Source organism: Sesamum indicum, linkage group LG5 (genome assembly GCF_026168435.1).
Source record: "Sesamum indicum cultivar Baizhima isolate 11 linkage group LG5, ASM2616843v1, whole genome shotgun sequence".
Taxonomy (NCBI): Eukaryota; Viridiplantae; Streptophyta; class Magnoliopsida; order Lamiales; family Pedaliaceae; genus Sesamum; species Sesamum indicum.
The window spans coordinates 13,411,023-13,424,083 of NC_142661.1; the positions used below are offsets into that span (position 1 = coordinate 13,411,023).

Sequence of the window (13,061 nt, forward strand, 5' to 3'; positions counted from 1 at the left end):
CTTCAACCATATTGACCGCATTCACCTCTATTACTGGGGCTTCCTTGATCATCATTGCGATCTTCCTTTCTTTTACCCTTGATACCATGGCTGCGAACTTATATAAAGCATTTGCACTCGTGTTCTCGTCCTTCAGAATCTGATGTATCAGACACTTATCAATTTTTTTCATCATTAACCTTGACCTTCTTTAAGTATTGCGTCATGGACCACTCTCTGCTCTCATAAGATCCTTGTACATACATTGTGACCAGCTGAGAATCTGTGTACACATCTAGCTGTTTCACTCCTCCCTCCCATGCTGTTTGCAATCCTTAAATGAGAGCTTCATATTCAGTCTCATTATTTGTAGCGGGGAAGGATAACCTTACTGTGATCTCAATTTCGAGACCCTTGGGTACTTGCAAGAATATTCCTGCTCCTCCATTGCTCGAGTTAGACAACCCATCCACATGCAACAACCACCTTTCCTCCACCTTCTGCGGTTCTTCCACAAACACCTGAGTCTTGACCACGTTCCTAGTCTGAAACTCGATATCGAACTCTCCAAACTCTATGCCCACTTGACCGTCCTCCCCGACACATCATGTTTTGACATGATTTGCTTTAATGGATGGTTGGTAAGCACGACTATGGGGTGTGACTGAAAGTATGGTCGCAGTTTATGAGCTGTCGTTACTAAGGCAAGGGCCAGTTTGTCATTCTGCATGTATTTCTTCTCAGCTCGTTGCAACATCCTGCTAGCACAATATACTAGGCCTGTGCTCCCTTCTCCTAACGTACCAGTACCGAGCTCACAGTGTCTTCTGATACTGCTAAGTAAACATGCAACGTTTCTCCAAGAAATGAGTTAGCGAGTAAAGGTGGAGTCGCTAGATATGCTTTTATCTTTTGAAAAGCTTTCTCACATTCCTCATTCCATTTAAAATCTTTCAGCTTTATTAAAACCTTAAAGAATGGAAGGTTTCGATCTGCTGATCTGGCTATGAAGCGATTTAGAGTAGCTATCTTTCCTGTGAGCTTCTGGACATCTTTTACCGACTAGGTTGGCTCCAACTGCTTGATCACTTTAATCTTCTCAGGATTGGCTTCTATCATTTTCTCACTAACCATGTATTCGAGAAACTTGCCACCTCGCATCCCGAACGTACATTTGGAAGGGTTAGCTTCATCCCATATAATAGCATGATCGCAAAGGCGCTTTCCAAGTGTTTCAGGTGATCGCTTTCAGGCCTGCTCTTTACCAACATATCGTCCATGAATACCTCCATCGTACTTCCGATTAGATCTTTGAACATTCTATTCACCAACCTTTGATAGGTCGCCCTGTCATTCTTAAGACCAAAAGACATAACATTATAGCAATGAACACCTTTTTTAGTTACAAATGCAGTTTTTTCCTTATCTTCCTTAGCCATGAAGATCTATGGTACCTTGATATGCATACATTATACTAAATAATATGCATTCTGCCGTTGAATTTACCTGCAGATCTATCCGAGGTAGAGGACAGGGGTCTTTATGGCATGCTTTGTTTAAATCCACAACATCTGTACATATGTGCCACTTTTCGAGGCTTTAGGCACAATGTTGGACAGCTAGGTTGTGCACTGGATCTCTGAAACAAAACCAGCTTGCAATAACTTGCTAACCTCCTATTCAGTAATCCTGTTCCTTTCGACCTTGAACACCCTCTTCTTTTGGTTTATTGGCTTCATTTAGGGATCTATATTGAGTCGATGCACAATGACTTTAGGATCTATTTCCTTGAATTCAGATGGACTCCATGCGAACATGTCATTATTCTTCTTTAAAAAATCGATGGTCATCATCTCCAACTCAGGCGTCATTTGCGAACCGATTCTGGTCGTACTGTTGAATTCTCTGGATACGAGCTCGACCTCCTTGTACTCCTCCATCGGCTCCATTCTTTCAGTTCTTCGTTTCCTAACCTCCTCACACTGCCCCTGCTTCTCCTTTCTTTTTCCTCTCTTTCCAAGGTTAGCCTATTTTATTGCTACATTATAGTATTGTCAAGCTGCTCTCTGATTGCACCTGACCTCTCATACCCCGCACTTGGTGGTAAATTTCATCTTCAAATGGTAAGTTGAAACTACTGCTTTGAACATATTCAGCCCCAGTTGCCCAAGTACCACATTATAATCAAAGGGACTATTGACCACTAAAAATTGAATCATGCATGTCTTCCTTCTGGGCTTTTCTCCAATGGATACTGGGAGATCAATCAGACCTTCTAGCACTATTTCGCTCCCTCCAAATCCAATTAAAGGGGTTCTTACAGGTGTTAGCTTCAACTCCCCCAAATTCATCTTCCTTAACACACTAGTAAATATAATGTCTACATAACTACCATTATCGATTAACACTTTGTGTCCCTGGTAGTTAGCAATATCCATCTTAATCACCATGGGATTGTTCTGTTCCCCCGATCCTGAGCTCAAGTCTTTATCTTCGAATACAATATCTTCATGCTGCTCCATACTTAATGCATGCCATCTTTGGTTATATCTACAGCTACTCGCATATCTTTTGTGAGCTCTGGAAGAGTTTCCACTTATAGGTCCCCCTGACATTGTATGGATGACCGGTACTGTTTTTCCTTCCGTCTCTCGAATCCTTTTACTGCAACCTCGTTCCCTGGACCATTTATTGTCTTTTATGGCGTTGATCTACTCCTCATCGATGTACTTCTGAGCCAACCCCATCAGCTGTTCTACCCTCTCCGGTGGACCTCGAGCCAATGCTGAGGCAAAGAATCCCTTCTTAAGACCATGGATAGGTATACTAACCATTATATCGATTTTGAGGTCTTAGACCTCAAAGATTTTATTATTGAACCTTCCCATAAAGCTCTTTAGTGTCTCCTCTTCCCTTTGGTATATGGTAAATAGGTAAGTAGCCAACCTCTTTGCTTTTTTCTTGCTGGCGAAATGAAAATTTTTTTTTGTGCCAACTATTTGAATGAATCGATTGACTAGTAGCCACAAATAATTTAGCTTTGATCGAATTTGTTTGCCCATACAGATTCAACACTAGTTCAAATGCAGCCACATGCTAACGGGGTCTTTGGTTCCATCACATTTAAGCAAGTCAAAGAACCTGAATCCACTATCTATGACCTCCGTCAATATCCTGTTAGAGAATGGTAAGTTCCTGTTCTACGATACTATCTCTCCTCGCTTCTTTAACTCTTCGATTTGCTGGCCCAATTTCTCGATCTGTCTGCTAACACCATCAACCTCCGCTCTCGAAATGCCCGGTTGCCTAGAAATCACCCTTTTTCTAGTCACTTCATTGGACATTGTTCTTTCGGGACCTTTCTCAAGTCCTCTCGATGTTACTTTATCATATTCGACTTTAGTTTCCTTACCCTTTAATAATTGCCTCTTCGCTTCCTCCTTCCTAGGTGTTACAGTTCTCCTTTTGTATTCCACTATGGCTTTTCGACTAACTTCCTCAATCATACGCTGCACATCAGCTCGAGTTAAATTCAAAATTTGATCCTCCTCTCACCTGGGTATTTCATCTTCATACTGGCGATCCCTCCTAGATGATCCCTCCATAATGCTCGACTTGTTCTCAGAATTCTCGCAGACAGAGCCAAAATGATCCAGATCGCTTAATGATGGATCGGGTCGTGACCTTTGGTGACCGCAGGTTTGGGCCGCGTTGATCCGAAGCTTCATGTAAAGTGAATCCTAAAAATAGAGAAACAGGTTAGGCTTGTTGGGAAGCCCCCATCTAAGGCCCTTTAATGCTTAAGTTAGAAAAGGTGGGGCCGAATACGATTTGGAAGGCTTAATATGGTCGAAGTAGTATTAAATGCACACCCATAAATACTCATGATTGACGATATTTAAAGTTTTCCATACCATATAGGATTTCTCCACGTGGCAATATCCGAAAGAGTGCCTGTTAGAAGATCCAATAATCTATAATTTGGGTCTCGATTTTGGGTCGGATCTGACCCGACCCCCAGATCAATAAGTGAATCTTGCCGATAGGTAAAAATGAGTATATTCTCTATCTAATCCTCTAATTCTTCTCTTCAAATATGAAAATTTTGGTGTGTGGAATCTAAAGATAAAATCTCTACGTAGATCTACTTCAAATTTGAATTTGACTTTTTATGGCGTCAACTCGAGGGCTCGTGCCTGTAATCCCAGATTAGTTGGTATAATCAATCTATTGTGCATCTTTGATGAACTACTCGATCTCCACCCTTTGAGCATTTAAATATTCTTCAACTCAAAGAATTTCATAGTAAGAATTCTTTTAATCTTACTCACTAGCTTCACTTTCATTTTCCGTGTGTTTTAAATAAGTTTCATGGACCCATTTATATAAGGGTTCGTTTGGTTCAAATGAGAGGAAAAAGAAAGTGAAAGGGAGATGGGGAGGGAAAGAATAATAGTTTTCCACCAAGTTATTTGATGTGATTGGAAGGGGAGAAAATTTCAAATACTTCCCCTCGTTTGGTACGAGAAAAACAAATTGAGAAGAAAAGACTACTTTTTATAATTTGAATTGCAGATAGTTTATGTTTATATCAAGGTTAAATATTCATTGTACTCGTCTTGTTGAAAGAATCTAAAACAACAAATAATATTTTGTGGAAAGAATAGAAATGGAACAAGTACAAAATGACAAATAATATTATAAATGCAATGCAAATCTAATTGCATATTCACTCAATTATACACTACTATGGATTTGTTGAGCATTTTCACTTACACTTCTCCGACATGATATACAACTCATTACACTTCCAAAATCAAATGACGAGAGACAAAAAATAGAAACACCAACTGAACACACGAACTTATCTTAAAATAACTGCAGACACACTTTGAGATCAACGAAGTGCAAAAGCACGAGCTCATCTTGTTATAGCGCCATAGCCATCTCCTCTTTTGCTCTTACCGTAAAACATAAAATGGCCAGTACATCGAGCTCGACTCCAAACAGAGCAACTACCCAATCGGAATCGGAGATCTTCCTGCTCTTATATGCCTGCCTAACAAACCGCATGTGAGTTCTAATACGATCACTTGCTCCTACAAGGCTAGAAAGTGTTTTTACATAAAAAGTAATTCTTCAAGTGTTATGTTATGCATTGTATCTCTGTTGACGCCTAAAGAGAGGTTAGATTTTGTTTGACTGCGTGCATTCTAATTATACATTTAGTTCAAAGGTCTTGCATGTGCCATATGATGACTTTGTCATACACATGAGGACAATAAGATTCAGAAAGATGTAGTATCCTATCTTACTACAGTTGGAGCATGCATGATTGCTTCTGGTTTAGCTGATGAATCGAAAATCAGAAGGTAAAAGAGTCCATGACTCCTGTATGTCTCGATGAACTGCTGTAATTAGATACGAGTGTCAGTATCCAGCAGTAATTTTGACAGAGCCAGGTGAAGGATAACAGGTAGACATTCCTACAATGTAACCAGCCTCGTTTCCAGGTTCTTCTCCCGTCCCATAAGTTGGATTTGACGAGCATATTACTCGCCCTCCATGAATTGATTCACCAGACAATTACCATCCAAGAAAATAGCAGGTCTAATATTTGTGTTAGAGACTGCTATAATGAAATTCTGAGATAAAAGCAAATTAGCTAATTTCAGAGGCCAGAAGGCTACAAAAATTCAACATTTCTCGAATGCGTTTGGACCAAACAAGAAAAAGATGAGGAGATTGATGACTGGAGAAAATGTACCAAATGTTAAACTACCTCGCCATAAATAGGTTGAACCAATACCTCCCGCATGCTGCTGTTCAACCCCATATACAACATCGCCACCCGTTGGGAGAGTAACATTTAAGGTTTTGGTATGAATGCAACCATCATCGGTTGTGCTAATTGGACAAGATTCAACATCATACTCATCCTATATAAGAACACTTCAAAAGATTTTGGGCCACGAACATGAAGGAACAGAAAGAGGAATAAATGATACTACAAAAAGATACAAGATTATCTCAACAGAATTAGGAATACACTTAATTACCAGGCAATGATATCTAGCTTTCGTAATGGAGACACATACTCATCTATTGTTTCGATGCCGTTATGCCAGATGCCTGACAGTGATTCGACGGATTATACAGTTTGATGGCCTAATAGAGAGTGGCCACAGGACGTTGAGTGGGCTGCAAGGAAATGGAGAGGAAAATATATCATTAACTTGGCTTATCGTACGCTCCTTGCTGCTTGCATTTACCACATTTGGCGGGAACGAAATTTGAGATGCTTTCAGCATACGAAGCGACCATCGAGCATCATAGCCACCATTATTGTGGAAGATCTTAGACAGAGGATTATCAGTGTTAATTTACCTCGTTCTGTTAGTTCATGTGCGTTATATAGATTATGGCGTATCCCTTCGTCTGTCGAGGGAGAAACCACCAGGTGAACACTGTTGTACTGTACGATTTTATTTTATTAATGATACTTACATTTACCCAAAATGATATCTAGCTTTGAGCCCTCTGGACTCATCCCCCTCCGTCCACATGTCAGTGACGTCAAGTATAAAGATTTTAACCGACACGATTGAGGTGTCCCAATCGATAAACTTCACCGCATACCTCAAGAAAGAGGCTTCTCTTCACACCTTCAAACCCTTCCTTCACCTTGCATCTTCTTTCATCATAACAATTCCAAGCACCGGTATAGTTCACAGGCAAGGCACGACCATGTGCATCTGCAGTAATGTGGTATAAGTTACACCTGCACTCAGTGCAACTTAACTTGTCTTTGGCACCCCGAGTGTCAATTGCATGCACATTAAGCAATCATCACTTTTCGTACTCATTAGGGATATCCGTAGGATTACCAACTTCAATTCCATAAGGATCCGACACGTAAATGGCTGTTCTTCGAGTCTCCGATCCTAGCCCAAAGTACTTTGAAAGGCTACCACAAAGCCTACTATTCTTTATGGCAATATGATCGTCATGGTTCTTAGGCGTGTCTATACCTTTTCTCTGATAGTATCTCAGGACAACCCATTGGTGAAGATAAGTTTCATGAAGGGGGATTGGGTTCCCTTTCTCATCAATTACTTTTCCATTAAAACTCTTGAGAGCAATATGACCTCTAGGAAAGTTGACATTGTAGTAAAACTTGTTAAAAACCAGTCCAGGTTCTGACAAAAATTTAGGGAATAGAAACACATCAGTTTTCACCACATTTTTACTTCTTGGTTGCGCTTGTGAACTTTGAACGGTAAATAACAGGAACATGATTGACAGGTAAAGCAATAGGCACTCTGAACCACGAGCATTTTCACCCTAAAAGACATTGCCTACACCTGCCCAAATTACAAATAGTTTATCCTTCAACAGTTTAGCAATGGATCAGTCTGTAGGCGTTGTAATGGTGCTTAGCAAGCAGTTTATCTACCATGCAAACAACATCGTGTTGAAATGCCTGATTGAACACCCCTATGTTCTTCTCGTCGAAAATATTTATTTTTTTGTTGAAATATATTTAAAAATGAAATACTTGGCTGATTGACATGCGAAACTATTGTAATTTGTTATGTTGTCTTCGGTTTTATCAATTTGTATGAAATCTTACATTTAAATTAACTACTATGCATTTTGTATATGGGGGAAGAATGTTGACGATTCTTCTGCTTTTTTTAGCATGATCTGACTGAGAAAGTGTTAAAATTGTAAATAACCTAAGATGATTCATCGATTTTGTATAGTTGATGGAGATGTCTAATGAGTACAGCCTTGTGTTTTTCTTTTGGCTTCCTCTTTCTCTGTTCATGCTTTGAAGTAGAAAAATCGGACCAGCATCTCCTATTAAGTATTATGAGTATAATTAATTTGAGTAAATTTTGCTAAAGATTGGGATTGTGGAGCTATTTGACTTTTTCTCCTTGTTGCTTATGTTTTTCATGTTTCAAGTAGATATATGTACATGCAATTCTTAATCCTTTCACTATGTTTTGGAGCTCTGCATGTAAATTAAATGACTATTCTTGAAAATTGGGGATACCTATTAGTTGTATTGATAATGCAGATTCTAAACTGGATGTTGCAAAACAGACAAAGAAGACTCAAACTACTTGAGACATGTTATTTGATGTGGGACTAGATGTTGAGTTTAAATGCAATCATTTAAGTAGAAAATTGTTGAACTAGTGCACACTGGTCAAGTGGACAAACTAGTGAAAAAATTCTGCTAGCACTATTTCTATTTGATATGATAGCTCTGCTCTAATCTCAAGAGTTATTTATAGTCAGAACAAGAATTTAGTATGAATCAGGCATAATTGAAGGAGAGAACTAAATGTTAATTACACGATGAAAATAGAGAAATGGAAATGATTCTAAAAGTTCTAAAGATATCTCTATCTCTCATATGTAACTTTTCTTCTTGACCACCAAGAATCTTGTAACTCTCTGGCATAGGTCTATGTTCAATTGAGAAGTTTTGAAATTTGTATTGTATTTTCTTAAGTGACTTGAATTACCATTATATAAAATTTGATTAAATGTTAGTTTCTCTTTTCTTATATCAGTAGATAAAAAACCTTGGTACTCAAAATAATGGTTAATTCATCTAGCCTCCTTTCTCTATCAAGTATATCTAAAATCGCTAAAAATTGCAGAATAATGAATATTGACTGTAGTTGGATGTGGAGGTGCTTGGATAATAATCGGTTTCTTTTAGATGAATTTATAACAAAGGTTGATCAGAAGTTCTTGAACTTTGCCTTTGATAACCCATGATTTCTGAATAATGGACAAATTAAATGTCCATGCTCTAAATGCGGCAACACGAGAATTTTTAATCGAAGTGATGAATTTGCACATAGTAAAAAATGGATTTACTCGAGGTTATAACATATGGTACGCACATGGTGAATCCTTGAACACAAGAGATGATGTGGGTGGTTCTTCAACTACTCCTCAAGTAGAAATGTCACGTTATAGAATAATGCTGATGGATGCAATAGGCTTTGGGTTCAGCTTAAACTTCACGTGTGATGAACAACTGCCTAATCCAAAAGCACAAAAGTTTTGAACTTATTAAAAGATGCTAACGAACCATTATGGGATGGTTGTAAAAATCACACAAAACTCTCTGTTATGGCCCAACTATTAAGTATCAAATCAGAGTATAATTTACCTGAAGCTTGCTGTGATCGACTTATGTCAACAATCAAAAGCATGTTGCCTGAAGATGAAAAGTTGCCAGATAACTTCTACACGACCAAAAAACACTTAGGTAAACTTGGTGTAGATTACGAAAAAATTGATTCTTGTGTAAACAATTACGTATTGTATTACAAAGAGAACAAGGGCCTTCAAGAATGCCCTATATGTTATCATCCTCGATATAAGCCAATCAAGGCAGGATCACGAAAAAAAGTACCTTTCAAGGTGTTGCGTTATTTGCCTTTGATGCCTAAGCTCAAAAGGCTATATGCATCTAACTATACTTGTGAGCACGTGACATGGCATGCAAATAATAATTGAAGCCAGAAAAGTATGGCAGATCCATCTAATGGAGAGGCGTGGAAACATTTCGATCGCACTCATCCATCATTTGCCTCAGATGCATGTAATGTGCGGCTTGGGTTATGTACAGATGGTTTCACTCTATTTGGGAATTCTAGTACTCCTTACAATTGTTGGCATGTTATTATTATTGTATAATATTCCACCATGGATGTACATGCGAAAACCTTTCTTGTTCTTGAATATGGTTATACCGGGCCCAAAAAGTCCAAGAAAAAATCTTGATATATTTTTACGCCCATTAATAGACGAGCTGAAAATATTGTGGACATTTGGGGTGAAAGCTTATGACGTGTGCAAAAAATAAAATTTCAAAATGAGAGTTGCTCTTTTATAGACGATCAGTGATTTCCCTACAAAGGCGATGGTATCTGGATGGAGCACTCATGGGTTGTTGGCATGTCCTTATTGTATGAAAAGGACAAAATCTTTTAGACTTCGTTATGGAAAGAAGGCATGTTGGTTTGATTGTCATCGTCAATTCTTGCCTCCTGACCAACTCTATAGAAGACAAGCCTTCAAGTTTCGAAAGAGAAAATGTAAAAATGATTCTCCACCTATGCACTTAACTGGAGAAGACATGCGACAAAGGGTGGATGAGCTTCCTAATACCATCTTCGGAAAACCACCAGGTGGTACACAACCAATTGATGGATTTGGCACGACACATAATTGGGTTAAAAGGAGCATATTTTGGGAGTTACTATATTGGCACACAAATCTTATCCAATATAATTTGGATGTTATGCATATTGAAAAACACGTCTTTGATAATATCTCTATCACCATTATGGATGTTAAAGATGAAACAAAAGATAATGTCAGATCTCGAAAAGATTTGGAATTGTATTTAGTCATACTGAGATGCATTTGTTTGAAGGTACAAATGGAAAAATGTACTAACCTAAGGCACCATATACTTTAAGTAACACAGAAGAAAGAATTGTGCTCTTGGGTAAAATCATTAAAGTTATTTGATGGGTATTCTTCAAACATTGCTCGTTGTGTGAATGAAGAAGAATGCAAATTTTATTGGGATGAAGAGTCATGACTGTCATGTGTTAATGCAAAAATTACTCTCAATTGTATTTAAAGATCTACTACCAAAACCTATTTCGGAAGGATTGACTGAACTCAACAGTTTCTTTAATGATTTATGTGCAACTATATTGCGTGTGGAGCACATGCTAAAACTTGAGAAGAACATTGTTGAGATATTGTATAAGTTTGAGAAAATATTTCCCTCCAAACTTCTTTGATTCTATAGAACATCTACCAGTTCACCTTGCATATGAAACTAAGGTTGGTGGGCCTGTACAGTATCGATGGATGTATCCATTTTAGAGGTAAATTTTTTAAGTTCAATTATCTTATATAACTAGAAAATATAAGTTATCTTGTGTAAATTAAAAGTTTAACAAATTTTAGGTTTCTATACCATTTGAAGAAAAAGGTTGGAAATCAAGCTCGAATTGAAGCATCAATTGTTGAGGTGTATATGATTCAAGAAGTCTCAACATTTTGCTTTTCATATTTTGAACCACAAGTAAAATTCTCATTAAATTAGGTTCCATGAAATGATGATGGAGGAATGGTAGATTCTTGTGAAAGTCTATTTTCTACACATCCTGGACGACCACTTGGTTTTAGAATTACAGTTAGATTTTTTGATGACGATGAGATGAAGGATTCACATAGATATGTCTTGATGAATTATGAGAAGATCGATCCATTCCTACAGTGAGTGATCTAACTCGTGCATTATGTCCTCACAAATGTTTCAATTGAGTTGTGTCTATAATTAATATATGGTTATCATAACTTCTATAGGAAATTTAATGAAGAAAATAGAAAATAATTTTCAAGAATAACTGACATGGAACTTGAAACATTGCGGGACACAGATTTTTCTTGGTGGCTACTTGCTCATGTAAGTAATAAATTACTTTCTAACAATGTACATATTAGCAAATTCAAAAATTATGTTATCTTATAAATTATTATTTTTTTTAGATTCGAGATACCCGTAACGAAGTTGACGACCTATAAGAAAGTTGGCTCATGGCCCCAGTCGACGTATTTCTTGCTATAAAGGGTACTTTGTGAATGGATTCAAATTCCACACTTTGGTACTTTGTGAAGGTTACGACACTTCTGATAAAGGGCTTAAGTGGCACACATATGGTCTTGTGGAAATTAATCATAAATTGAAATTAAAATCAAATGACCCTTTTATATTAGCTTCCCAAGCACAACAAGTCTACTTCACAAACCTTCCGAGCATCAAAAGAGAGATGAGGCATTATCAAAGTAAAGGCTACCAGTAAATTTGACGTCCCATTAGCTGAAGGACAAGACGAGAATATTGAGCAAAGAGTCGATATTGCTTTTCAAGAGGATGAGACATCTGATCCACACCAAATTTTTATTGAAACTGTTCAAGATGAAAACAATATTGTTTCGAATGCTGTGGTAGAAGAAGTAGATGCAAATGAATTTGAGGGACTTCAACATGGTGTAGATTTCAATGAAGTCATAATACAGGATGAAGATCATTGGGAAGGAGAAGAATTCGAACCAGAAGATGATGAGCAAGAAAAAGAATATGATACAAATAAAAATGATGAGGATATGGACACTGTTAGTGTAATTTTATTTATTTAATTATTTCTTTCTATCGCTTTATATGCATGTCATATTAGCCTTGTTCGTCATAGTAATCTCAATTTTAGAACTTAATAGGTTTTTTTTCTGTTTGACACAGGATGATGACTAGAGGACGAGCCGGCGAACGTGGACGAGGGAGAGGGGCGGTGGCGGGGTAGAATTTGCAACTTCGAGATAAGAACAAGGAGTTAGTGGGAGATCACTTATCACAACTTGAAGATAATCCAAGTTCTAATCCTAGTGAAGAGGTGTGTGGACAAAATATCTCATCTCGTATTCTTCCAAGAGGTTTGAATAGTGAAACGCAAGTAAGACAATTTTTCACTTTTATTTTTTTATATTATTTATTATGCATTAGACAATTTTTATTTTTTTTATTTTTTTGATTATAGGTTGGTGAAACAATACCTTCAAGATCTAAAATTGAAGAAAATATAGGACAAAGTGAAGATATTGTATCACGTGGACATCGATGGGGACCCAATAATGGTGCTCAGATACCAGATCATCCAAGTAAAAGGACAAAAGTGATAGTGGTGAACAATCAATAATTTCGAAGCTTCTAAAATTGAGCTTAATATATTCATAAATAATGTTAGCTCTATTTCTTAATTTTATATATTTTTGAAATTTATTTTATCAAAATAGATTTATTGAAAGTGGTGTTACACAAAACCTCACAAATGATATTAAAGGCATGGTTACTGAGGCATGGCCAAGATGGCACGCAGTGCCAAAAGCATCTAAAGACTTGCTATGGAAGAACTTCAAGGTAATAAATACTATTTATATTTAATCCAGTTTATTCATTGCTAAATTATATA

General features: G+C 37.3%; 2 pseudogenes; one reads left to right on the forward strand and one right to left on the reverse strand.

Annotated features, from left to right (window-relative positions):
* Positions 1-2,690: 2,690 nt before the first annotated feature.
* LOC105162318 (uncharacterized) lies at positions 2,691-7,275 on the reverse strand (annotated as a pseudogene).
* Positions 7,276-8,661: 1,386 nt separating this feature from the next.
* Positions 8,662-12,346, forward strand: LOC148788151 (uncharacterized; annotated as a pseudogene).
* The last annotated feature ends 715 nt before the right edge of the window (positions 12,347-13,061 follow it).